This window comes from Lepisosteus oculatus, chromosome 14 (genome assembly GCF_040954835.1).
Source record: "Lepisosteus oculatus isolate fLepOcu1 chromosome 14, fLepOcu1.hap2, whole genome shotgun sequence".
Classification (NCBI taxonomy): domain Eukaryota; kingdom Metazoa; phylum Chordata; class Actinopteri; order Semionotiformes; family Lepisosteidae; genus Lepisosteus; species Lepisosteus oculatus.
In genome coordinates, this window is record NC_090709.1 from 47,583,523 (window position 1) to 47,606,000 (window position 22,478).

Here is a 22,478-nt window from a genome sequence, read left to right on the forward strand (position 1 = left end):
TGGAATTTCCCGCCAGCGTGGAGCTTGAATTCACAACCTTGAGACTCAGTGTTCAAGAGTCACAGAAGAGGTCAGCCTGGTCTTCAGTTTGCCAACGATAAGCTCCGGCAGTGCTCCTCTGTAAAGCAGATTGTTCGGATCGGTTATGTGGGACGGCACTTCGATACTAAGATCGTTTGCAGCACACGCATGGTTTCCCCCTTCACGCAAAAAACATAGACGAAGGAAGCTCTATTGTCTTGGGCTGCTGACTCCCGGATTTAAAGCGCTCTGGGTGCCAGCTAAGTCTAAAACAAGCACACTATAAAGACAGGAATTACACTTTGCGCACGTCACGCATGGAATGGCGAGGCTACTTGATCTAATATTATCTAGTCTCACCTCATATGGTGCCGATTCCTGGTTTTCATTTAAGAAAGAGCACTGCAAACACCGTAAACAGTGCAAAACGTGTGATGAAAGAAGTCTTTTCCCCCCTTTGTCTAAAGCAGAACACAGAGGAGTCATGCCGAGGGTTGTGAGATCAAGATTTCAGTGGAGCACTGTCGTCTACGTCTTTAGCTACATGAGTTGGACATCCTCTTGTACACGGAAAGCAGATTGAGATCCTCTGACATGAAAAGTGCCAGATAAAAGCCATTTCTCATCCTTTCTCTTAGTGGTGGAGCTATCGCATGTAAATGAGGAAACTTGCAAGGCGAGCAGGCTCGGTGCACACCGAATGCAGATGTCTCAGAGCAGTTGAGACGTGTCCATGTGGCTGTCAAAGGACAGCACTTTGCCGGCGCCGTGGCTTAGTTGGCTAAAGCGCCTGTCTAGTAAACAGGAGATCCTGGGTCCGATTCCCAGCGGTGCCTTTCTTCCTGTCTTACTGTACAGAATGTATCCTTACGGGCAAATCCCATGCCTTTTAATTCAGGTGAATGCAAGTGTTCGTTTCCTTTCTGGAACAACTTGTTTTGAAAGAAATCTATACAGCTTGAGAAAGATGAAACACAAATCTTGCTTATCAGTGAAGAAGAGGTGCTCCCAGCAGGCCAGCTAATACCAGCAAGTTTTTTTTCACCCTGACCCAGAGAATGGAGAAAAGCGAGGCGCCTGTGGCTCTGCAGTGTAATCAGTTCGGGAGTTCGGCGGTTAGCTGAAAGAGTGGTAAATGGAGCTCGCCCCAGCCCGTCCTTATTCTTTTAAAGAGGATAAAAAATTAACTTCGCCGCCACTACTACCAGCTTTAAAAGACTGCCATGGGCACGGAAAAAAACACACCACAGATGACTTTTCTGGAACCGAAGCAGAGATTCCTTTACGAACCAACTGATAAAGCTCAGCCAGTGAATACTGTTAACAGAATGTGAAAGCACGATCAACTTTGTAACTGCAACCACAGGAAAAACAGCAAGAAGCAGGCTCCATTCCCCATTTAAATCTGTCGTGCGAGGCATGCTTTTTGGCACGCATGAAGTAAATCCCACGATCGCTTTTGAACTTGGACAAAGTACTTCCAAAGGAGCGCTATGCGCAAAGATTTAACATGCTCAACCCCCGCCGATGATTTGGTGTGAAGAAGCAGAACATTCAAGTTTCACAGACAGAAGCAGCACGCCAGCACAGCCAACATTAAAACGGAGGGCACACTACGATTTGCATTGACACAAAAGTGATCTGGGCAGACGTCGTTCCCTGCATAACGCAAAAAGTGGCAAAGCGCTTTTGGGTTGAGAGGACGCAAGAAGGTTTTTGTTTTGTGCCTTGAAGTCAAGCTGAGAAAGTATCTTTAAACACTTTGCTTAGTTTCTCGAGAGACTGCCAAAAAGCAGTTCCCTCCCTTTCGTCTGAAGCCAGCTGAAAGGGGGTCTCGACAGACGTACCTGGCAGCGGTGGGATTCGAACCCACGCCCCCAAAGAGACTGGAGCCTTAATCCAGCGCCTTAGACCGCTCGGCCACGCTACCCACTGTGCACTGTCTCTTTGTCTCATTACTTGCCCGGAGGAAGCCGGGTGGGTTTTGCTCTTGTCGCCCGACTTAGTGGCGTTATGATCGTGGAACCGACTGCACCTGCTTTTTCTGAGATGCTTCCCCTCTCATGGCGAGATCTCGACTTCTTTAACACCTCTGGATAAAGATCTTCTGTGGAGCAGGTTTCAGACCTCTGCGTACAGCACCCTTGATGTCATTTTATTTTTAAAGCAGCCGCATCCGGAAAGTTGTGTCTTTTACGTTTTATTTGAACAACAAAACTACATACAATACAAACAAGAGCACATATAACGTATCAAGAAAATCGTCAGGGGCACATGCTATAATACAATTACACTTTATGAAAAACGATTACACAAGGTAAATAAAGATAAGGTCCGCACAGCTTGTTCTTACATTTCGAAAGAGTCCGTAAATACCCCTTGACGTCTATTTTGAACTGTTCAAACGTAGGACTCTTCCCAGACCATTTCACTTTATACCACATTCCTAAACGAGGATGCTTCTCCTGTTTTAGAACTATTTTGGGCGGTATGGCTTATACAGCACACCCACAGTATTCTAATGGTGGACTGCAGATCTGTGCTATAGTTCAGTCGAATTCAAAGGATCCAGCAATCGTACTGGATTTGACTGGGATTCTGAAATGTCTCTTGCAAAAGTATTCGGGTTTGCTTGAACCTTTGATACAAAAAGTGATCTGATCTGAAACTACCCAGCTTACAATCTCTGAGGTAGTTGTCACTAAACTCGGACGTGATGTGGCACACATGTGCCGTGTGCCTTTACTTTTGTAAAAAACTGGTATCGGGAAAAGTTTCTTAATATTTCTTTTGATTAGCATGCAAGAAAATGTGATCATTACCTATGGAATTTCCCGCCAGCGTGGAGCTTGAATTCCCAACCTTGAGACTCAGTGTTCAAGAGTCACAGAAGAGGTCAGCCTGGTCTTCAGTTTGCCAACGATAAGCTCCGGCAGTGCTCCTCTGTAAAGCAGATTGTTCGGATCGGTTATGTGGGACGGCACTTCGATACTAAGATCGTTTGCAGCACACGCATGGTTTCCCCCATCACGCAAAAAACATAGACGAAGGAAGCTCTATTGTCTTGGGCTGCTGACTCCCGGATTTAAAGCGCTCTGGGTGCCAGCTAAGTCTCTAACAAGCACACTATAAAGACAGGAATTACACTTTGCGCACGTCACGCATGGAATGGCGAGGCTACTTGATCCAATATTATCTAGTCTCACCTCATATGGTGCCGATTCCTGGTTTTCATTTAAGAAAGAGCACTGCGAACACCGTAAACAGTGCAAAACGTGTGATGAAAGAAGTCTTTTCCCCCCTTTGTCTAAAGCAGAACACAGCGGAGTCATGCCGAGGGTTGTGAGATCAAGATTTCAGTGGAGCACTGTCGTCTACGTCTTTAGCTACATGAGTTGGACATCCTCTTGTACACGGAAAGCAGATTGAGATCCTCTGACATGAAAAGTGCCAGATAAAAGCCATTTCTCATCCTTTCTCTTAGTGGTGGAGCTATCGCATGTAAATGAGGAAACTTGCAAGGCGAGCAGGCTCGGTGCACACCGAATGCAGATGTCTCAGAGCAGTTGAGACGTGTCCATGTGGCTGTCAAAGGACAGCGCTTTGCCGGCGCCGTGGCTTAGTTGGCTAAAGCGCCTGTCTAGTAAACAGGAGATCCTGGGTCCGATTCCCAGCGGTGCCTTTCTTCCTGTCTTACTGTACAGAATGTATCCTTACGGGCAAATCCCATGCCTTTTAATTCAGGTGAATGCAAGTGTTCGTTTCCTTTCTGGAACAACTTGTTTTGAAAGAAATCTATACAGCTTGAGAAAGATGAAACACAAATCTTGCTTATCAGTGAAGAAGAGGTGCTCCCAGCAGGCCAGCTAATACCAGCAAGTTTTTTTTCACCCTGACCCAGAGAATGGAGAAAAGCGAGGCGCCTGTGGCTCTGCAGTGTAATCAGTTCGGGAGTTCGGCGGTTAGCTGAAAGAGTGGTAAATGGAGCTCGCCCCAGCCCGTCCTTATTCTTTTAAAGAGGATAAAAAATTAACTTCGCCGCCACTACTACCAGCTTTAAAAGACTGCCATGGGCACGGAAAAAAACACACCACAGATGACTTTTCTGGAACCGAAGCAGAGATTCCTTTACGAACCAACTGATAAAGCTCAGCCAGTGAATACTGTTAACAGAATGTGAAAGCACGATCAACTTTGTAACTGCAACCACAGGAAAAGCAGCAAGAAGCAGGCTCCATTCCCCATTTAAATCTGTCGTGCGAGGCATGCTTTTTGGCACGCATGAAGTAAATCCCACGATCGCTTTTGAACTTGGACAAAGTACTTCCAAAGGAGCGCTATGCGCAAAGATTTAACAAGCTCAACCCCCACCGATGATTTGGTGTGAAGAAGCAGAACATTCAAGTTTCACAGACAGAAGCAGCACGCCAGCACAGCCAACATTAAAACGGTGGGCACACTACGATTTGCATTGACACAAAAGTGATCTGGGCAGACGTCGTTCCCTGCATAACGCAAAAAGTGGCAAAGCGCTTTTGGGTTGAGAAGACGCAAGAAGGTTTTTGTTTTGTGCCTTGATGTCAAGCTGAGAAAGTATCTTTAAACACTTTGCTTAGTTTCTCGAGAGACTGCCAAAAAGCAGTTCCCTCCCTTTCGTCTGAAGCCAGCTGAAAGGGGGTCTTGACAGAAGCACCTGGCAGCAGTGGGATTTGAACCCACACCCCCGAAGAGACTGGAGCCTTAATCCAGCGCCTTAGACTGCTTGGCCACGCTACCCGCTGTGTGTTGTTTCTTTGTCTCATTACTTGCCCGGAGGAAGCCGGGTGGGTTTTGCTCTTGTCGCCCGACTTAGTGGCGTTATGACCGTGGAACCGACTGCACCTGCTTTTTCTGAGATGCTTCCCCTCTCATGGCGAGATCTCGACTTCTTTAACACCTCTGGATAAAGATCTTCTGTGGAGCAGGTTTCAGACCTCTGCGTACAGCACCCTTGATGTCATTTTATTTTTACAGCAGCCGCATCCGGAAAGTTGTGTCTTTTACGTTTTATTTGAACAACAAAACTACATACAATACAAACAAGAGCACATATAACGTATCAAGAAAATCGTCAGGGGCACATGCTATAATACAATTACACTTTATGAAAAACGATTACACAAGGTAAATAAAGATAAGGTCCGCACAGCTTGTTCTTACATTTCGAAAGAGTCCGTAAATACCCCTTGACGTCTATTTTGAACTGTTCAAACGTAGGACTCTTCCCAGACCATTTCACTTTATACCACATTCCTAAACGAGGATGCTTCTCCTGTTTTAGAACTATTTTGGGCGGTATGGCTTATACAGCACACCCACAGTATTCTAATGGTGGACTGCAGATCTGTGCTATAGTTCAGTCGAATTCAAAGGATCCAGCAATCGTACTGGATTTGACTGGGATTCTGAAATGTCTCTTGCAAAAGTATTCGGGTTTGCTTGAACCTTTGATACAAAAAGTGATCTGATCTGAAACTACCCAGCTTACAATCTCTGAGGTAGTTGTCACTAAACTCGGACGTGATGTGCCACACATGTACCGTGTGCCTTTACTTTTGTAAAAAACTGGTATCGGGAAAATTAAGGTCGAAACCCAAAACAGTAACATATTTAAGAGTAAATGCCTCCTAATAGCTAGCAAACGCTCCTAGTTAGTAAAGTTGTTTGTGTCCCTGCCTGTCATGCGGGAAACCGGGGTTTGATTACCGACGGGGAGACAGCTAGTTTTTTTATGATCAGATTCCAGTCTTTAATGCTGTGTGTGAGAGTTTATGTAACTTTCCTTTTCTCACATTTTCTGACGACTATTCCTAAGGAGCGCCCTGTCAACTCCTAATACTTTTCAAAAATCTGCCTGCATGTTTGATTAGTTTTGTTTTACTTAGAAAAAGTTCAATATCGATCATAACTAAAGAAAATTATGATCAGAAACAAAAACAAAATGTTGAAGATGCAACTCGATCTTGAATCAGAGATGGGTGACATGGGCTTCTGTTCTGATATTGTTGTACGAGAAACAGGAGGAATCTCTTCTCTCCTATGGAGCATGAGCTGAATCAGGAATGAGACATGTCATATATCAACGCATGACCTACATCGTAAAACTAAAACTAAAATAAAAACTAACATTAAGTTATCAGAGACATCCATTTATATACAAACAAGAGACAGACAAAGCAATAATTCTACATGAACTTGTCCTGCACTGATCAGACTAATTGAAATGGTCTGATTCAGAGCCTGTGCAGCTTGTGCTAATACAACAACGCCAGTATTGAACCCTCAGCACCATACTGACTACTGAGCACAAGTTCAGCTGCTCTCCAGCTTTGTTACGCATGTTTTTTTATTGCAAATGGAGCTGATCTCCAGACAGTACAGTGTTAGTCAGCAGCCTCTACTAGTAATACATCGCCCCTGTCCAAAATCTCTAGGTAAAAAAAAACACATTTTATACATTTGTCTGTTTAAAGATATAATCTCTTTAAAAAAGACAAAGGGTTTGTGTGTCAATTGTTTCGAATTAATTTTTAACGCAAAGAAAAGTAGTTTTCTTCCAAGAAATCACACATTTGTCGCAACCTCCATACTATACTTCTCTCTTGTAGTATTAAAGCATTTTGATTTAAACTGAACAATATATTAAATGTTTCATCTATACACTTACGATTAACATAGGCAGCCTTGAACGGATTGCGGAAATCAAATATACAGATGGATTCAGAGTGTGCTTTCCAACTTTTGTGTAACATTTTCCTTTGATAGGGCGGAGTTGTTTTTAAAATCTGGATTAAATAAAAAGGAGTGACGTCAGTGTAAAACAGCTTTCCTTCATGGGGAACAACAGTTGTGTTCCATATTTCTAATTATTTTGGTTTCAAGATAGCAATTTAGTATGAAACATAAAAGCCAGCTGGATAAATCTGTTACACGTCATTTACAATGGTCTTTCAACTAATAGCCCGTGCAGGGATCAAACCCCAACTGTTGTTGTGAGTTGCATAAGGCTCTGCAACATGCAGATGAGAAACTAACCTCTGCTTCTTCATTATATACAAAGTGAGCTATATTTGCGAGCCTACTGCCCCCTGCGGGCTCTGTATTTGATTGCGGTACAAGACCGGCCGTGGAGGTAAAGTGAGACGGGTGTGTACATTAAAAGGCTCATAGCGTCCCTGGGAAGGCTCAAACCACCACCCTTTTTGTTAACAACCGAGCCACAAAGACTCATGTACAGCTTAACACTCCTCGGTCTCAGTGAAAGTGATACACTGGAGTGAAAGTGAAAGTGATACATTTCTGGAGAATCATTTGTCAGTTTCCCTACGGGACTAATAAAGTATTATCTATCTCTCTTAAAGGAAAATCGCCAACAGTGGCCGATATCTATTGGAGTTTTTTTCATTCTATACTGCAATTTCTGAAGGGTACAGGCTTGGGGAATTGGACCTTATGGTGAAGGCTGCGGGCTCGGCAGCAGCAGAACCTGATCAGTATCGGTTGACTCCGATATACTTTGACAACTTAACTTCTGGATTTAGAGACATTTACCTTAGTGTCGGTATACTAAGATGTTTTGGTATCGAGGAAGGAGGGACAAAGCAAATTGGCAGAATGTGTGCTACTTTGTTGACTACAAGTCCTCACATGCCAGAGTGTCAATATTAAAAAAAAAACGTAACAGTATAATCTCTTGTACTTCAAAATTTAATAGTGTCTGTTACATTGTGTCTCACACCTAAGTCTCAGAATTGTGAGACGAGTTTGTAATCAGGAGGGAGGGCAATAGCAATTCAGCAGAAATTGCATTCACCTTTTCCCAATGCATTCTCACATGCCATTTTCTCACATGCCATGCTCAGAGGGTCATATTTTTAAAATGGTATCATAAAATGTCCTGAAGTTCAGGATTTTGACAGTCTGTTATATTGTGTCTCACACCTTGATGTCAGAAATATGAGATGATTTTAAAATCAAGAGGGAGGGTCCTAGAAATATAGCAAACATTGCATTTACCATTTGACAATGTATTCTCTCGTGCCATGTTCAGAGGGTCGTATTTAAAAAAACGGTACAGTACAATGTCCTGAAGTTCAGGATTTTGATAGTCTTTTCCATTGTCTATCACACATCTGTGTCAGAATTTTTAGACATTTTTATAACCAGGAGGTAGGTTCGATCACCCTCTGCTCATCCTCAGTTAACCATATAGTCTCATATGCCATGTTCTAAATGTCCCATTTAAAACTGCTATATTAAAATTTCTTGTAAAATGCAAGAGTTTGAGACTTTTTATGATCAGAAGGCAAGGTCGTGGAAAATATGCAGGAAGTGCCAGTGAATTTACGTTTTGCCTTTGTCTTATTTACTCGTGGTATAACATGCCAGTTTGTTTTATTGTGAGTTGTGTTTCTGAAATGTGTTTCATACAAAAATGCAATTTGGACAGTCTCTACTTACATATTCCCCTTTACTGAGGAAATGTACAATAATACATCCGGATAAGTATTTTTAAAAATGACTGTAGAGAGCCATCTACAGGCGAAAGACGACATAACATGACACCAGTAGCATTTAAGATGGAACGAAAAACACAAAGCAGCAGCTGGCGAATAAGAAGCCAACTTCAGCCTCGTTAATGCAATAGCATTAGGTGAGGTGGAAAAATATTTCTTGCTCTGAATCGTAACATTTTTATAGGAGGTGTTCTAGGACCTCTTGCCTCAGAAAAAAAACTGCCAGTACATCAGTTATTTCTATTCCATCAATAGCAGCAGTGTTATCAGTACTGAGCCCTAAATGTAGGTCCTATCATCATATAAAAAGTCGAAAGTATCGACTGCATTCAACTGATAAAATGTATCTTCTATGAGAGTTATATCTTTATCCAAAATACATCAGAAACAAATTTGCACGTTTTTTGGGGGGGATCCTGAAGACTGAGACTCAAAACTTTTTTTTCCTTCTCTCCAGGAGGAAGGATTATTCAGATGCAAACATTGTCCCAAAATCGATGTACTCTTCAATGATATTCAAATCCTCAAATTCTTCATCTGAAGGTCGATATTGAAATATGATATCGTACAAATTGTGGTTTTCTTTTTAAAGCAAATTTTATGCTTTAAATTAAATAAATTGTATTTATTATGAATGTGCCGGAATTTTTTCAGTACTTTAGAGGGTTCTGCCATTTTAGATGTTATGCTGTTCCTGTCTGATTTATCAAATGTGTCATTTAAATCTCCCGTCATTTCTATATCAGCCTGAAGGCCTTGAAGTAAAGATTGCAATTCATCCAAAAATGCAATTCATCCAAAAAAAGTTTCCCACTGGTGATACATACAAGGAAATGAATGTACATTTTCCCCCCAAATCAACAAATTTAAAATCAAATACCTCCCTCATCTGCAGGTGGAGAGAATAATGTCAGAATAAATACAGGTTTAAAAGTCAGGAGCATTGATAGTCCTATTTTAAAATGACACTAAAATGCTCACAATATATTAAAAAGCTCTGTAAAATAATAAAAAAATTAAAAAAGGTAAAAAGAAATAATACACAGTTATAAAGCTCAGGAATTATCAATGGGAACTTACAATGGGTTGATATGATTTAAAAAATAAAATATTTGAAAAAATCCACTTACAATATGCTAAAAATGGCAAGAATACTTAAAACAGGTTTTGAAATTTTAAAAAAATAAAACAAGTTAAAAATAAATACTAAATGGGTTTAAAATTCAGGAATGTGATTGGTCAGATGCTTACAATGAGTGTTGCTGGTGTTTCGTGTGATTTACTGAAATGAAAAAATATTCAATTTAAAAAAGGCAAGAGCTCGTATGAAAAAAAAGTTCTTAAGTATCTTTGTTGTAAGAGCTGCACCAGAACTAGTGTATTCATATACATCAGAAAAGTAGCTGAACTTGACTGGTTTCTATTCAGTTATATGCATTAGGGATGAAAAGGAGACTTACATGGATTTTATTAGGTTTTAGGAATCAGAACATTTATTTTTACACATTTATGCCTATGAGGAGAAATAACTTCCTGCTTTCAGCGCTTTTATTGTTTCTGCTTGTAACCTCGAACAGAGAAACCTAGTACTGACTCACAGAAACGCCCTGGAGTTTCTGTGTTTCTGGGATTTAAGAGGGATGTACTGTATGAAGACAGTAAAGGGAGTTTTTTTTTCCCGCTGTAGAGTATGAAGGCGGTTTGATGAGTCTGGAGGGAGGAGACGCGCATTCCGCACGGGGAGCACAGAACAACGAGTTTCACCTGCAGCTCACCGAGTCCTGTCCTATATAACCGCTGAGCCTGGGACACACTGAGTCTCTAACCAGTGTTCGAGATGTAAAGGGTTAAACCCAGAAGTCGAGAGTGGAGTTTTTGTATAAGTGTAAGATTAAGGGAATAGGGTTTTGGTGGGTTTGGTGCACAGCAGAGGTTTCGGTTTAGGTTTAGTTTGCTTTTGACACATTTGTAACGGCCATGGCGGCCTGTAGGGTCGGCATGCACCGTTACATTTGTTCACTTTTGGTGTATAAGGGTGGTGAGGGTTTGGCTCACTCGGGTGATATTTCACGGTTGGACTTTTCAAGGAAGGTGTTAGAGAAAGGATTAAGGCATTAGATGTCAAATGCTTAATCACTTTGCTGAAGGGAATTGGTTTTGACATTAGTTTCAATCGGCGAAGTTACTGGAACAATTTTGGATAAAAATAGAGTAGAAAAAAAGATGTGGGCCTGATTAGAATGTTTGAATGGCAGAAGCTGATGGATCTTTGTAATGTGGTGTGAGCCTGGTCAGTACCTGGATGGGAGACCTCCTGGGAAAAACCAAGGTTGCTGCTGGAAGAGGTGTTAGTGGGGCCAGCAGGGGGCACTCACCCTGTGGTCTGTGTGGGTCCTAATGCCCCAGTATAGTGACGGGGACACTGGACTGTAAACAGGCGCCGTCCTTCGGATGAGATGTAAAACCGAGGTCCTGACTCGCTGTGGTCATTAAAAATCCCAGGGCGTTTCTCGAAAAGAGTAGGGGTGTAACCCCGGTGTCCTGGCCAAATTTCCAATTGGCCCTCACCAATCATGGCCTCCTAATAATCCCCCCCTATGAATTGGCTACATTACTCTGCTTTCCTCCCCACTGATAGCTGATGTGTGGTGAGCGTTCTGGCGCACTATGGCTGCCGTCGCATCATCCAGGTGGATGCTGCACATTGGTGGTGGTGGAGGGGAGTCCCCATTACCTGTAAAGCGCTTTGAGTGGAGTGTCCAGAAAAGCACTGTATAAGTGTAAGCAATTATTATTAATTAATAGGACTGTGATTGTTCGCATGTTTAATGAGATGGTGATGAAGGAAGATGTTTTGACATGGTTGTCTAAGTATTGTTTAGTGAAAGGTGAGCTTCAGAAAGTCTTGGATGATGATGGCATCTGGAACTGTGCATGGAGAGTACCTGTTTCATTGCATGAAGACAAAAAATGGTTATGGTGGATTTAAACACATTCCTTCTTTGATTGGATTAGGTGAAAATAGAGGCCTTGTGTTCTACCAACGGCAGCCAAAACCGTGCAGGAGATGTGGGGAGCTGGGTCACTTTGTGGATGCCTGTACAAAGGTGGTGTGTGTTAAGTGCAAGGAAATTGGACATGCATATACTGAATGTACAAGCGCGAGGAAATGTAATCTCTGTGAGTGTGAAGGTCATGTGTTTAAAGACTGTCCAAATTCCTTTGCAAATAGAACAAAACTGGGAAGACCATTGCTCTTCCAATAGCCTGCCACCTGTGGAGACTGAAAGTGCTCAAATGAAATGTACAGAACAGAGGGTGCAGTCTAAAAGAGACATTGGATTTAGAAAATGATTTAACTCCGAGCAGAAGAGTGAGGGAAGATCATTTTCCGAGTCCTCAGGTAGGTTCTCCCATGGGTTTAGATGTCTCTAATATATGTGATCTTACTGACCAAGCTTTAGAACCAAAGACTCAAGGAGGGCAGGTGGTGAAATATCCTATGGATTGTGGGGGTGGTGGAGGAGGAGACAATTAAAGCAAAAGGGGGGGGAGGCCTGTTGGGTAGGTGTCACCTACTGAATGATTGTAGCCAGAGCTTTTATTCTCCCCTGGTCCTACTTTAAGTTTGGCTCTTAATATTGTGTCAATAAATGTGAGAAGCATTCGCTCCAAGTTAAGGGCAAGGACTATACTATCATTTGTGAGGAAGGTAAATGCTGATATTGTGTTGTTACAGGAGTGTGGGTTACCCTTTAAAAACTGCTATAAGGATATGGAAGAACTGTGGACATTGGGCCCATCAATCTGGAGTGGGTCCAAAGAAAATAAATCTGACGGTATAGCTGTTCTAATTTAAAATAAGATGGTAGAGGTACGTCAGCACCCTGTAATGAAACCAGGGAGAGCACTGGTGGTGTATCTGGGTTTCATGAATGTCTAATTTAAACTCTTAAATATATATTGTCTGAGTTGCTCACATGACAGATATGTCCTAATTCAGGAACTGAGTATATTGATTGGGATGGGATTTTAATTATCTTTTAGAAAGAGAAGGCAGAATGAGGGGCGAGAGATGGGTCCAATTTGATAAATCATCAATATTATTGCAAACATTATGTAAAGATTTTAAACTGAAAGATGGCTTCAAACTTCATAGTCAGGGGAGGGCAGGTTTCACATGGCACTAGTCTAATGGGACCCAAGCCTCACGCATTTTGTTTTGATACGTGATTTTACTTGCAAGACCACAGGCCTAACCCCTGTTTTTTTTTCTCTGACCATTGTCTGCTGTCATGTACAATTTTTATTGTGTGGAAGCTCGATATTTTGCTTCTGGAAGGTGAGGAAGTGACACACAGGTTCAGGGAAAGATATAAGGAATGGCAGTCTTTGTATGACCTGTTTGGCACAAGAGCACAGTGGCTGACCCGCTCTGACCCCCAGCTTCTCTCCCTGTCTGTGTGTCTCATGGAGTTAGAAAGACTACAAGCTGTGCAAACTTCCAAATCTGTAACATCATTTCAAGGGTGTATGATAGATCGTTCACAAGATCAAATGGCTATTTATTATTGTAAGAACTGTAGTTCACTACTGTTCTTTTGACTCTTGAGCTTGCATTATACAGCCGTTGAGTGCATTTTGAACCTAAGAGATATCCAACTGATTCAACCTGTCTGATGAATGTTAAATGGGTTGTGACTTTTGGCAAAGTTTTTTGCAACATTATTTGTTTCATGAATACCATTCATCTCTATAACAATTTTCCTGTACCTTGAACATATGTTTTAAATTGCTTGATCCCATTTGGTGCAACCTTTCCGTTGTACTCTTAATGTGTTGTTTGCATTAGGAGTGTGTTAAATAAGCAGAAAAGAAGCCAGTTTCTTCTACTGCTTCTGATCTTATATAGTGGTCAGAATCTCTCATCCAAAAGCTGATGAGTGGGAGGGGGGGGAAATTAGTGCAATTAAATTAGATCAATTAAAGGACAACAACCAGAAACACTGGTTCTCACACTGAACACATTCTCCTTCAATAATCTTTTTTACCAACAGGTGAGTGGAGTTGCCATGGGCACCAGAATGGGACCCAGCTATGTCAATATCTTTGTTGGCTGGGTAGAAGAACGCTTCTTCACTTCCTACACTGGCTATGTCCCTGACCTCTACAAGCGATATATTGATGACTGCGTCAGTGCCGCCACATGCTCCAACGATCAGCTTAAGTGCTTCCTGCACCATTTCACCAACTTCCACCTGTCCCTCAAATATATAGTTAACATATCTTCCACTACTCTTCCGTTTCTCGACATCAACTTCTCCATCAACTACCCCAGACTCTCCACTTCTGTTCATTACAAACCCACGGATTCACACAGCTATCTCTTGTATAGCTCATTTCACCCCAAACATACTAAAAATTCTCTCCCTTTTTCACAGTTCCTTCGGCTACAACAAATATGTAGTGACGACATCGACTTCCAGAACCAAACCCTCAAAATGTACTCCTTTTTCATCAACAGAGGATACCCCAGCAGTGTTATTGACAATGCCCTTGCCCGAGCCAAAAACACCCCTCGGACCATCAACCCAATCAGGAACTCCCACCGTAACAACCGCATTACTTTGGTGCTTCCCTAACACACTTCCTATCCCCAGGACTGTTAACGACAACTTTTTCATCCTACAGGATGATCCCTCCATTGGGGCCCTCTTTTCTGACCGCCCCATCATCTCATATCGACAATCACCTAATCTGCGCAACCTTCGTGTTCACAGCTCCCTTGACCGCTCTCAGCAACCATCCACACCAGGTACTTTACCCTGCAACAGAGCTCGCTGTATCGCCTGCAAGTACACATCCAACACCACACTCATTCAAGGGACCTCAGGACAATTCTGGATCACCCAGATGGCATCTTGTACCTCCAGCAACCTTATTTACTGTATCACTTGCAGTAAATGCCCAGTTTCTCTCTATATTGGAGAAACAGGAAGGAGACTTGGAGACCGCTTCAGAGAACATGTCAGGGCTGTGAAGATTAAAGATCTCTCCAAAAAACATTGTTTCTCATTTCACCTCTGATGGCCATGACCACTCTAATCTCTACGTCTGTGTTCTCAAAGATGGTTTTCTGAACTCATACATTAGTATGACTACTGAAACCAAATTTATCCTGCAGTTAGGATCACAAGTTTTTCTCCATTCATTGGAAGTTTCATTTCACACCTCTCAAAACCTATTCTGACTGCACACCTCTTGATTGGCCTCTCTTTCTGTCCCCTGGTACCGCGTCTCACACCTCCTCCCTCCCAGCCTTTGTTCTCCCACTACCGATGCAGCCATTCAAAATGGGTGAGGTATTTCGCAGCATACCCCGGTGGGCGTGTCACGGTATCACGCGGTATCACGCATTTCACGTGTGTCACGTGACTAACTATCCGGCGTCGCCTTGTAAAACCGCCAGGGGGAGCTTAACCTCTCATGTACAGCATTTGAGCCTTTAATTTTGAACTGTGTATTACAGCATGTTAATCATCAGTCATTAAAATGTTGGTATATTTTATGAAAGCAAGATTGCTCAGTTGAACAAAAGTACACAACCTACCTTTATCAGAAATATTTATGCATCAAAGCCTTTACTGAAGATATTACTAATAGTATTAATAATGGATGACTTTGGACAAGCTGTATACTCAAAGTATAATTTCTTTAGCACATTTGTACAAGCACTTGGAATCTGTCCAAGCCATACTTTGTCAGGCATTCTGTTTTACTTCAACGGGCATAAAAACTTCCTTGCTTTTAACAGGGCATTTCATAATTTCTAGCTACGAAAATGATTTAAAATGCGACACCTATCATTTAACTAGAGCTTAAAATATCACAAGGAAAAATACACACCGGTTTTCCATTTCTCCCTAAACATTGTAAGCTTAGAAGTCTTTAACTAACGTGATACCAGAGTCAACAAGCATACTTTTAGAATTTGATTAAAAGGGAATATAATATGGAATCGCGTATCTAAAGAATTTAATAACGGTATGATTATATCCGTGTACTGCGGCAGGGCTGTGTAGGGCTGTTTCGCCTACCTGATCATGCGAGCTGTCTTGTAGCCTACTGGTCTAGGTGTGTGACTACCAACTGGCAGGTTGTGTGTTCGAATCTAGCTGGTGCTGGACTTTTCATTTTTATTTATTTATTTTTTAATCGCGTAACATAAACATATTACCGTATGCAAACTGTACTGTATACAGTATGTATATGTATATTTAATGTCTTAACTGTGCCCGTTTAATTGAATTAAAAAAAATTATTTAACACGAACATTAAGCTGTTTACATCTTCCGCCTGAGAACAGTCACCCGTTGCTACCCAACGCAGAATGGTGATTGGCTGACACTATCTGACACCCCTCTGATTGGAGAAAAAAGACGTGCTGGTTTGCTATACATACTGTACCAGGAAGAGGATTTCTTTCTATTCAAAACGTGTATTTTAAAAAATTAAGAAGTAAAAACCTTACAGCGTACACAGATTTCTAAACTGATCAGGATCGTTATCTTTGTCTTATGCATAATAATGTTCACCGCTCTGTCCAGCAAATTAATAATAAACTTTATTTTATATAGCGTTTTAAACGAATAAGTAATTAGATTGCTCATAAACCTAATCACTTGCTTTTTCTTTTTATTTAGGCTCAGATTTCAACTATAGATCGTATTATTAATAACCATAATAACAACCAACCAACAAAAACAACCATATAAACATAATGGTGGTGCTGGACCTTCCAGTTTTATTTATTTATTTTTTAATCGCGTAACATAAACATACAGTGCCTTGCGAAAGTATTCGGCCCCCTTGAACTTTTCAACCTTTTGCCACATTTCAGGCTTCAAACATAAAGATATAAATTTTTTATTTTATGTGAAGAAACACCAACAAGTGGGACACAATTGTGAAGTGGAACGAAATCTATTGGATTTTTGAAACTTTTTTAACTAATAAAAAAATGAAAAGTGGGGCGTGCAAAATTATTCGGCCCCTTTACTTTCAGTGCAGCAAACTCACTCCAGAAGTTCAGCGAGGATCTCTGAATGATCCAATGTTGTCCTAAATGACTGATGGTGATAAATAGAATCCATCTGTGTGTAATCAAGTCTCTGTATAAATGCACCTGCTCTGTGATAGTCTCAAGGTTCTGTTGAAAGCGCAGAGAGCATCATGAAGACCAAGGAACACACCAGGCAGGTCCGTAATACTGTTGTGGAGAAGTTTAAAGCTGGATTTGGCTACAAAAAGATTTCCCAAGCTTCAAACATCCCAAGGAGCACTGTGCAAGCGATCATCTTGAAATGGAAGGAGTATCAGACCACTGCAAATCTACCAAGACCTGGCCGTCCCTCTAAACTTTCAGCTCAGACAAGGAGAAGACTGATCAGAGATGCAGCCAAGAGGCCCATGATCACTCTGGATGAACTGCAGAGAACTACAGCTGAGGTGGGAGAGTCTGTCCATAGGACAACAATCAGTCTTACACTGCACAAATCTGGCCTTTATGGAAGAGTGGCAAGAAGAAAGCCATTTCTCAAAGATATCCATAAAAAGTCTCGTCTAAAGTTTGCCACAAGCCACCTGGGAGACACCCCAAACATGTGGAAGAAGGTGCTCTGGTCAGATGAAACCAAAATCGAACTTTTTGGCCACAATGCAAAACGATATGTTTGGCGTAAAAGCAACACAGCTCATCACCCTCAACACACCATCCCCACTGTCAAACATGGTGGTGGCAGCATCATGGTTTGGGCCTGCTTTTCTTCAGCAGGGACAGGGAAGATGGATGCAGCCAAATACAGGACCATTCTGGATGAAAACCTGTTGGAGTCTGCAAAAGACCTGAAACTGGGACGGAGATTTATCTTCCAACAAGACAATGATCCCAAACATACAGCAAAATCTACAAAGGAATGGTTCACAAATAAACGTATCCAGGTGTTTGAATGGCCAAGTCAAAGTCCAGACCTGAATCCAATCGAGAACCTGTGGAAAGAGCTGACAACTGCTGTTCACAAACGCTCTCCATCCAACCTCACTGAGCTCGAGCTGTTTTGCAAGGAAGAATGGGCAAGAATTTCAGTCTCTCGATGTGCAAAACTGATAGAGACATACCCCAAGCGACTTGCAGCTGTAATCGCAGCAAAAGGTGGCTCTACAAAGTATTAACGCAGGGGGGCCGAATAATTTTGCACGCCCCACTTTTCATTTTTTTATTAGTTAAAAAAGTTTCAAAAATCCAATAGATTTCGTTCCACTTCACAATTGTGTCCCACTTGTTGGTGATTCTTCACATAAAATAAAAAATTTATATCTTTATGTTTGAAGCCTGAAATGTGGCAAAAGGTTGAAAAGTTCAAGGGGGCCGAATACTTTCGCAAGGCACTGTATTACCGTATGCAAACTGTACTGTATACAATATGTATATGTATATTTAATGTCTTAACTGTGCCCGTTTAAGTATTGAATATTCATATCTAATTTTACCACTGAAGGGAAATCTTAACATAAACATACAGTATATGGCTGGTCTCGGTACTTTAAAGAAAAAAATACACACCGGTATTCCATTTCTTCCTAAACATTGTAAGCTTCGAAGTCTTTAACGTGATACCGGAGTCAACAAGCATACTTTTAGAATTTGATTAAAAGGGAATATAATATGGAATCGTGTATCTCAAGAAATTAATAACGATATTGTAGCGTATTGCAGGTTCTTTCTCAGAACTAAAGAACAGTGGAGACGCGATTAACCAAGCACTGGCTTTATTTTACAACCACACCAAAACCAAACACAGGATCTACACACACATGAGGAGACTGACGAACACGTACACACATTTAGGGTGGTAATTACCTAACAACACACTCTACTTTTACAGGACTACACAGGGCACTAGAATTACTAGGACATTATTTACACAGGCAGGGTCAGCCGCTGGTCATCGTGCTGACCCTCAGACTCTTCCCGGCTACCACTCCCAGCATGCCCAGCGGTACTACGAGCGCCTAGGGGCGCTTCCTCCTCACCACCAGGCGAGGGCGTTACACTGCCCCCACCTGAAGCGTCTGGCGTCTCGCCGACGTCGAACACCCCCCTCAGGCTGTACTCGTATTCGGCCAACTGCTGCGGAACCCTGCGTGAGCGGCCGCTGCGCCGCGGTGACGGCTGGCGATCCACGGACGCCCCACTATCGGCCGGCTCCGGCCCCGGCTGCTCCTCTGGAGCCTCCCCACACGGCTCCTCCTCCTGGGCCCGGTAGGGGGCCAGGCGGTCTCGGTGCAGGACCACCACTCTCCCCCGTGTTCGCAACCGGACACGGTAGCAGACCTCGCCCACCACCCCGAGTACCTCAGCGGGCCCCTCCCACGACGGCGCCAGCTTAGGACTGAGGCCTTTGCGGCGCCGCGGGTTGTACACCCAAACCGAGTCCCCGGGCTGGAAGGCAGGCCCCCTGCAGCGCAGGTCGTAGTACCGCTTCTGCCGGACCCCCGCCTGTGTCAGGTGGGTCCGTGCAAAGCTGTGCACCCTCTGCATCCGCTGCCGCAGGTCCCACTCGTAGTCCGGTCCAGCCGGCGGTGCCGACCCGTCTCCGGGCGGCGGGCCGAAGACCAGGTCCACCGGTGTTCGCATTTCCCGGCCCAGCATGAGCGAGGCCGGGGTGCACCCGGTGGATTCCTGGACCGCGGTCCGATACGCCCAGAGCGCAAGGGGGAGGTGGCGGTCCCAGTCCCGTTGGTGCCGGGACACCAGGGTGGCCAGCTGGGTGGCGAGCGTCCGATTAAACCGCTCTACCAACCCGTCGCTCTGGGGATGCAGCGGGGTGGTCCGCGTCTTAGTAATCCCCAGGCGCTGGCACACTCTGGCGAAGACCTGGGACTCGAAGTTACGCCCCTGGTCACTGTGTAACTCCTCCGGCACCCCCAGCCTGGCAAACATCCCCTCCAGCAGTGCATCGGCCACCATGGGGGCACTCTGGTCCGGGAGGGCGTAGGCCTCCGGCCACTTCATAAAGTAATCCATAGCCACCAAGACGTAGCGGTTCCCGGCCTCGGTGCGCGGAAACGGGCCCAAAACGTCCACTCCCACCCGCTCCATAGGAGCCCCCACCTGGTGTTGTTGGAGGGGGGCCCGAGAGCGCTCGGGGGGACCCTTCTGCGCCACGCACACCGCACACGTTCGGCAGTACCGCTCCACGTCCCGGTGGCAAAGACCCCAATAAAAATGGCCTCGGAGACGCTGCAGGGTTTTTTTACCGCCGAAGTGCCCCACACCCGGTTGGCCGTGCACCGCTCGGAGCACCGCCCCGCGGAGCGACCGAGGCACCACCAGCTGCCACCGTACCTCGCCACTGGAGGGTACCCGCCACCCCCGGCGCAGCACCCCGTCCTTTACCTCCAAGGCCTCCCACAGGGCGCAGAGGGCCTTGACGGACTTCGGGTGCGGGGCGAGCTCCTCTCGTGTAGGCCGCACTCCTGCTGCCCTCCAGCGGAGCACCGGGCCCACGTCAGGATCAGCTGCCTGACGCTGCGCCAGGTCTGGCAGGCCCACCCCCAGCGGCCCCTCCCGGGCCGTGGCCGCGGCGGTCACCCCCGCCACGGTGCGGACAGCCTCCTCACGCTGCTCCCGCCGGGCGCAGTGATGGCAGTCCGCGGCCTCGCAGGGGCGCCGCGAGAGAGCGTCGGCATTGAGATGGCGAGACCCCGCACGGTGCACGACAGTGAAGTCGTACTCCTGCAGGATCTCTATCCATCGCGCCATCTGTCCCTCTGGCTCCTTAAAGTGGAGCAGCCAGGTGAGGGACGCATGGTCGGTCCTCAACCGGAACCGGGTCCCGAACAGGTACGGCCTGAAATGGTGGACCGCCGCCATCACCGCCAGCAGCTCGCGACGGGTCACGCAGTAGTTCCGCTCAGGCCTAGTCAGAGCCCGACTGTAGTAAGCCACTACGCGCTCCCCATCCGGCCCCTCCTGCGCCAACACCGCCCCCACCCCCGAGTCACTCGCGTCGGTGTCGAGAATATACGGCAACCGCGGGTCGGGGTAGGCCAGCACGGGGGCCCCCACCAGAGCTTCGCGCAACCGGCCAAAGGCAGTCTCACAGCCCGAGTCCCAGTCAAAACGGCGGCCCTTGTCGGTGAGGCGGTGCAGCGGGGCGGCGATGCTGGCAAAGTCCCGGACGAACCTCCGATAGTACGAGGCCAACCCCAGAAAGCTGCGGAGCTCCGCGACGGTGCGTGGAGTCGGCCAGCCCCTCACTGCGGCGACCTTACCTGGGTCCGTAGCCACCCCTCGCGGTCCAACAACATGTCCCAGGAAGGTCACCTCCCGCCGCAGGAGCTCGCACTTGCGGGGGTTGAGCCTCAGGCCAGCACGGCGGATGCAGGCCAGCACCGCCTGGAGGTTCGTCAAGGCCTGGTCAAAACTCCGTGCATGAACCAGCAGATCGTCCAGATATAACACGCACTGGTTCCGCGGGACCGATGCCAGCACCCTCTCCATCAGCCTCTCGAACGTCGCCGGGGCATTGCACAGGCCAAAAGGCATGACAGTAAACTGCCAGAGGCCCTGGCCGATGGAAAAGGCCGTCTTCGGGCGAGCATCGGGAGCAAGCGGTACCTGCCAGTAGCCGCAGCGGAGGTCCAGGGAGCTGAACCAGGTCGACCCGGTGATATAGTCCAGGGCGTCATCTATCCTCGGCAGGGGGTAGGAATCTTTCCGGGTGACCTCATTCAGCTTGCGGTAGTTGACGCAGAACCTCCACGAGCCGTCTTTTTTTTTAACCAGTACGGCTGGCGCCGACCACGGGCTCGCGGAGGGCTCAATCACCCCCGCTGCGGCCATCTCCCGGATCTTTTCCTCGGCGGCGGTCCGCTTGGCGTGGACCATGCGTCCTGGTGGGATGCGGATGGGCCGAGCGTCGCCGGTGTTGATCTCGTGTTGGACCAGGGCAGTGCGGGTGCAGTCCTCATCCCTCGCCGCAAAGAGGTCTTCGTTCTGGGCGAGTAGCTGCTGGAGCCGCTGCCGCTGGTCCTGATCGAGGCCCTCGCAGCTCCGCTGGAAGAGGTCCTCAACGGCACGCTTCGCTTCCACGCAACGCTCGGCCCCCGCCGCCGCCTTGTCTGGCCCCCCGGCCGACTCAGGGGCAGGATCCGGCACGCTCGCTCCCCGGCTCGCAGGCCTGGTCTGCCCCGGCGACTGATGCCGCCGCCGCCGCCGCTGCCTCTTGTTCCCCCGGCTCCGGCAAGCCCGCGTCCCTCGGCCTTCGCCGGACCTGCCCTCCACCAGGTGCAGTCGCTCCCCCTGCCACACCAACTCCTGCCGGTCCAAGTCCAACCTGGCCCCCACTCGCTGCAGTAGGTCCAGCCCCAGAATGCAGTCCTCCTGGATGGGTGCAAGGTAGCAGGGGTGGCGCACCGTCGCTGCACCCAGACGGAAGGCAAGCACCCGTTTCCCCCGGACTGCAGCGAGCTGTCCCGTCACGGTCCTCAGCCGCAGGCTGGAGGCCTCCCATCCTGGGGGGTTGGTGCCCTCGGTGTCGGGGAGGACGCCCGGCCGAAGTAGGGTCACTGATGAACCGGTGTCGAGTAGGGCCAGGCAGGGTTGGTCCTCAATCCGGCAGTGGAGGTACAGGCCCCGGCTACAGCCGACTCGCCCCACGGTGGCGTGAGGGGCGCCGGTTTTTACAGCGCTCTCCGGAGCGGGGGTTGAGGTGTTCAAGGGCGGCCTTCCCCGCGCTGAGCCGCCCCGTTCCCGTTTCCCGACGCCGATCGGGGAGAGCGAGGTTCGGGTGCCCGGCAGACCCGGGCTCGGTGTCCTCTTTTCCCGCAGCGGTCGCA

At 46.2% G+C, this 22,478-nt stretch overlaps 4 non-coding genes across 4 annotated transcripts; 2 read left to right on the forward strand and 2 right to left on the reverse strand.

Moving 5' to 3' along the window:
• Positions 1–783: 783 nt before the first annotated feature.
• trnat-agu (transfer RNA threonine (anticodon AGU)) lies at positions 784–857 on the forward strand. The gene has a single exon. It is a non-coding gene; the product is annotated as a tRNA-Thr (tRNA).
• A 1,012-nt stretch (positions 858–1,869) lies between these two features.
• On the reverse strand, positions 1,870–1,951 carry trnal-aag (transfer RNA leucine (anticodon AAG)). Its single transcript has one exon. It is a non-coding gene; the product is annotated as a tRNA-Leu (tRNA).
• A 1,678-nt stretch (positions 1,952–3,629) lies between these two features.
• trnat-agu (transfer RNA threonine (anticodon AGU)) lies at positions 3,630–3,703 on the forward strand. Its single transcript has one exon. It is a non-coding gene; the product is annotated as a tRNA-Thr (tRNA).
• Positions 3,704–4,715: 1,012 nt separating this feature from the next.
• trnal-aag (transfer RNA leucine (anticodon AAG)) lies at positions 4,716–4,797 on the reverse strand. Its single transcript has one exon. It is a non-coding gene; the product is annotated as a tRNA-Leu (tRNA).
• Positions 4,798–22,478: the final 17,681 nt, after the last annotated feature.